Here is a 6,000-nt window from a genome sequence, read left to right as displayed (position 1 = left end):
CAGCCTTGACTGAAGGTCTGTCCCAAGTTGGTGTTTTCATACAAAGTCCAGTAGTCACTCAGTCCCCTTTCCAACTATAGGTTCTGCCAATGATATAAACATGCTGAGGAAGCTCACTCAAGGTAAGGAAGGATGGCTGGGCCTGGGAGCATCCCTGTAGAGGGTGGTGGTCTTCAGCCACTCCAAGGACACCAGATCTGCCATTGAAGTTGGACCTAGGAGTGGAGGAAGGAAATGGGGCTTTAAGTCTCTTCCAGTTTTTCTCCTCACGCTGATTAGAACACAGAGATATGAAAGTATGGAAATCCAGTGATGTGTGGGAAAAGTAGATAAATGTCATTTCACCCTCTCCCTGTACCTCCAAGTGCTACCAATATCCTTTCCAGGTAACAAACAAGAGTATGGAGGGCAGGGAACCTGGATGGGAGTGAGATAGGCTAAGGGATGCTTATGCTGGATCTTGACCCCTGCTGGAGAAAGAGCTCCACTACCCTGTACTACAAATACCCAAGCAGTCCCCACACTCATACAATCTCACTCTTCAGGAATAATTTTTCACTTCAATTGCTTGCTTCCAATGGTGATTAACCTACAGCATACCTACAGGCAACCTAAAAACAAATAGACAAACAGGAGGAGATGGAAACTGACCTCTTGGTAGACAGACCTTGGTCTCTGGCCCTTAGTCTTGTCTTTCTAGATACACTCTGTCTCATGTTTTCTTCCACCATTTCCTGCTTCAGAGCTGTTCCCCCTCCTCCCTATTGCCCACATTTTCCCTTTCCCATGATAGCTCTGGAAGTTGCCTAGCTTAGAACTGGATTACAATATGAAGCATGAGAACAGGACAAGCCTTTGCATTCTGTAAATCCAAAGTATACAAATAATTTCAACTAGGCTGAAAGAAGGAGAGCAGACAGGAGTCATTGATAAACTGATAAAAAATAGATGGGATTCTCTAGCCTCAGTCATTCCTATCCCTGTAACCTCATACCAACCTTAAAAGATACAGGTCGATTTTCTTCAATATTTCCTAGCTTCATGTTGGGTTAATTTTAAAACCTTCACAAAAACTTTAGTTAAACAGACCTAGGAACATATTTACCCACAGAGATCCACAAACACAGAGACAAATAAATTGAGCACAGGAGACCAAGAACACTGAGTCTTTGGTAGAGACCAGTACTTCAGCACCTAGGGCATATATGCTTTTTGGACACAGGTACCTGTTTGGCAAACATTTTCTGTCTCATTTTTCCCCCACTCCCACATCTCCAAGTTCCTCTGCTCCATTCTCAAAATCTGACAATTTCCATGCAGAGGCAACTCAAACATTCCTGCAAGGTATTAGTGGTGTTAGTAGGAATGAAATACCAAAACAACCATGGAAACTTGGAAAACAATGGAAAATATAATTTTCACATTTCTTATGTAAGTTCTTACATTTCCTTCCTCTCCCCCAAAGCCTATCATTTTCTGCAATATAATGGTTGTGGGGCAGGACATATCTTGAAAGCTGGCAGATAGGAGAGCTGGAGGTTATGCTAGATCCCTACCTACTCTAGTCTTGGTCGTCTAGCACCCTCAAGCAATGCCCACTCTAAAGAAGCCAGGCCAATTTTCTTCTTCTTCTCCCCTATCCTGAGGTCTGCTGCCCCCTGCAGATATTTACACAAATGTGGAGTACTGCAAGCTTAACAACAGATCTACACAGATAAATGCATAATACACACCCAAAAAACTAATGAATAGTGTGTATTAATGATCAGTCAAGCAAACAGGATATGAACCGCTCTTCAACACAAGACTTTTATTATCACACATTTATAAGTTCTCTCCCTCTCAGGAGTCCTTAGAAAACTCTCCCCACCAATAGTAGCAGCCCCTTTCTCTTACATACTTGTTTCCCCTGCTAGAAGCCGCGACTACACCACTTTCCCTTCCCAAATATATTCGAAATTAGGGTGAGTTTAGAAACTTAGCAAAAAACTGACCATCTTATTTTACTCTAGTCCCTCTAAGCCTCTCACTGCCCTCCTCCCAAGGCCAGGTCACGTATTCCGCACTCATCTCCGATACCCATGTTCACTCCCCCAAGCGATGCTAGCCTTATCACTGACCTGCTCCTTGGATCAGAGGCAATTTTCTTATTTCGTTGTTTCAAGCGGTGCCGTGCCACACAGAAGGAGGGACGGACAGTCAGACAGGCAAATACCCGAAACAATGGCGGCGACTGTGTTTGGGGGTTGACTTGGCATCTGGGACTTATGACGAGATACTTGCTTTACCAGATAAAGGGCGGTGACTGGCAAACTACTATAACTTTCTGGTATTCTCTTCTTTTTCCTGTTCCCAGGGCTCCTCAGGAACCCGGAGGTAGCGACTAATTAGCATTCACCTTTCCCTCCGCAGAATAGGTTCTGCCACGTCCCCATTACTGAAATCGGCAAAGGGAGGAGCTAGGGTGTAGTTTAAGGGGATCCGGCTTAGAGAAGCGGAGTGATACCAAGCATTTCCTAGCGCTGCTTTCCGTGTGTCAACCCACTGTCGCCCCGCCCACCCCACTGTGACTATTTCTAGCGCATACTGGAATTCCCAAAAACCGGATTGGGACCTAGAGGAAATAGCGCGCGCGCGCGCGCGCACACACACACACACACACACACACACACACATTGTCCAAACTGAAATGCATATGGGTTCCGGGTTGTGGTGTCAGGAAATCAGCTGTGGCCTGCTGAGGCGGACGGATATCAAATGGTTTTAGTGTTTACAAACTCACCTCTCCAAAACCCCGTCCAAATGGGCGGGTCAGAGGAGGGACTATAGGTATTTTCATAAAAGCGGGCGGGATGGGGCGGAGTATAAGGCTCCAAACTGAGATGAAAGTATCAATTCTTATTTGTTCCACATTTTGGGTTCCCTCTATAGGAAAAGCCCTCTTGGCCTCTCCTTCAAGCGCTTAATTTTCTACACGAAACGTGTGGGATCGTAGTGGGGTGTCTGGAAAAGCTTCTCTCTCCTGACATCACAGATCAATATCCCTCCTCTTGGTTTTTTTCCTATACCTCTTGCCTGAGTCTTTAGCCTTTATTGTCCAACATATTTCTTGTATTGAAATAGTCTTAGATAACGTGGGATAAACATATAGGGAAACCAGAGGCAATCAGAGAGAACATAAATATCAAAATATACTTCTATGTGAGTGTGTCCTATTCCCTTGATAGTCTCCTCACCTAAATATATAGGGGCCTGAACTTAGGCATGGAAGATTGTTAGATATATTACAGTGCCTCAAGAAATCAGACACATACTCCTAAGTTACTCCTCAAGGCAAATTTTACCTCTGCAGAAGGGTGTACTACCAAAAAAGTCTGGCAAGCAAGCACACTGAACCAGAAGTCTACCCAAGTTTTTAATCCCTAAGGCAGCATTGCCCCTTGCTCTGCTAGGAGTAGTTGGGGGTTACAATCTATGCAATTGACTAATTTAAAATTGGGGAGGGCAGGGGGAAGGGCTATGATTATGATTGGATCTCTTACTACACTATAGACATTATGATTGGAAAACTGAGGACAGAGAGAGAGATATTGGGGGGGGCTCAAAATGGTACATTTTAACCACATGGTTTAGATTACAGCAAACACATTTTTGTTACACATTAGGAAACTAAGACTACAGGTTTAACTTTGCCAGAAAAGAGAAAATTAATCTTAAAAACACATTAATACCAAAGTATACTTCTGTGTAGGTGTGTCCCATTCCTATGATATTCTCACCAAAATATGTGGGGGCCTGAACTTGGGAATGGGAAAAACAACTACATTCTTATGGAAGAGGATTAATACCATAATATTTTTGTAACCTTGAACCAACTCCTTCCTGACTTTGTGGGACCTTTCTAGGCCTGACACACCATATTTCTTGCCCCAGAGTCTATTGGGATGAGGGTATCAGGGCAGGAGACAGGGAGAGGAAAGGCAATTTCAAGTCAGACAGCCCCACTGGCTCTAGAGTGACTCCCTCATGTGTTTCTTCCACTGCTTCCTAGAGATGTGAAAGGGAAGAAGGTACTTCTGTTTTTGAGGGAACTGGAGAGAGGCTTCTTGCCCACTGTTCTGTCAGAAGAAGACCACTACCCATGTACTTTCTCAAGGCAGATTTCAGCTGTTCCTATCTCTTCCTTTTTCTCTCAGCCCTGCATCCTGCCTAATGAATGCATATGCTCCTTTCCCTGAATGTATAAAATTTGGACTCTCCCGAGTGATGTGGAGTTTGAACTAGACTAAGTTCAATGAATGAAGGGCCTCTTCGTCAGTCTGTTTCACTGTTGTATCCTCAGCACATAGTAGACAAAGTGGTCAATGGTTGAAAGATGTGAAACATCACTGAGTCATGAGAATTCCACAGTACCTTCTGCTGCTTGCAGATCAATACGATTCTATAGGTATGTCTTTGTTTTTGATTTCTGTAACCCCAGGACTTAGCCCAGAATCTGCCACACAGGAAATGCTCTCTTTGTGGCTTTTCAGTGGAGGAAGGGAGCAAAAATTTTTCAACTGTTTTGGAAAGAAGCTTGGGATATCTTAATATCTTAGGTTGTAATGAATCTTTGGGGAGATATGTGTAATTTAGATTCAAGAATAGTGGTAAAAAATTTTTCATTTGCCATGATGCCTTGCTAAGCTCCTTAATATATAGCAAATCCCAATAATTTCATAAATAAAAACAATGACCAACAATCCAATGGAAAAGATAGAAAAGTATATGTACAGACTGTTCACAAAAGATACACCAATGTTTTAAAAATATGTGATAAAAATTTAATTGTATTGATAATAACAAATACAAATCATAATTACCATCATATATTATTTCTCATCTACCAGATTGGCAAAGAACAAAATGTTTGATAACAAACTGTATTGAATAAGGGGTTGGAAAATGCACTCTCACACATTGCTAGATGGAACATAAAAACGGTATACCCTCCATGAAGGTTATTTATCAAGATACAAATACATATAGCCATTGACCAGTAATTGAATCTTAAGAATCTATTGTAAAATAATATTTGCACATTGAAAACTACTGTGTCTGCAAGAATATTTATTGCAGATTTGTTTGTAATGGTAAATCATTGCAAAAAAATGGGTAACTTTTCATCAATGGGGCCTGATTAAATAAATGATGGTGTAACTCCATTCAATGGTATATTATACTGCTATGAAAAAGAGCATCTAGTCATCATAGCGTTTGCCTGTAGTCCCAGGGAGTCAGGAGACTGAATCAAGAGGAATACATGTTCAAAGCCAGCCTGGACAACTTAGCAAGACCATGTCCCAAAATAAAAAGAAAAAAAAAAGATCTGGGGATATAACTGAACCCATTGGTTCAATCCCCAGTAACAGACATGCAAACACAGAGCAGCTCTATTATATAATGATAAAGAATGAACTCCAAAATACATTTTTAAATGAAGAAAGCAAGATGAGCAAAGTGCATGATAAAGTTATAGTATGCTACCACTTGCTTAAAATATATTATTACATATATGTATATGTTTATTTATAGTATGTAGAGTATCTGTTAATATCAACAAATAACTGGTAACATGACATCTGTTTTGAGTGTGACCTATTGGAAAGCAGATAAAAATGAGAAGGTGACTTGAAGAGTTTCTTTAAATGAATGAAATGTTATATATTTGAATTTTGAACCTCATTTTTATATTAAATATTCAAAAATAAATGTTAATTAAAATAAGCCTTAGAATCAGAGGGTATAAAACATTTATACCATTGTTCTTAGAAATGTTCCAACTTATAAGCCCTACATTTCTCAACTCTAAGCTGGGCCATCATGTTAGTAGAAGATAATGAGAGAGATCCTTTTGTTGGTTTAGGGATACTTCCAATTCTGAAACTGCATTAATTAAAGTAGATGGCTTTAATTAATGGAGGGTTCCAGATGTGAAGGACAGGTTTCTGAGAGTCCCTT

Source organism: Callospermophilus lateralis, chromosome X, assembly GCF_048772815.1.
Source record: "Callospermophilus lateralis isolate mCalLat2 chromosome X, mCalLat2.hap1, whole genome shotgun sequence".
In the NCBI taxonomy this organism is placed as follows: Eukaryota; Metazoa; Chordata; class Mammalia; order Rodentia; family Sciuridae; genus Callospermophilus; species Callospermophilus lateralis.
Note: the sequence above shows the minus strand (reverse complement) of the source record.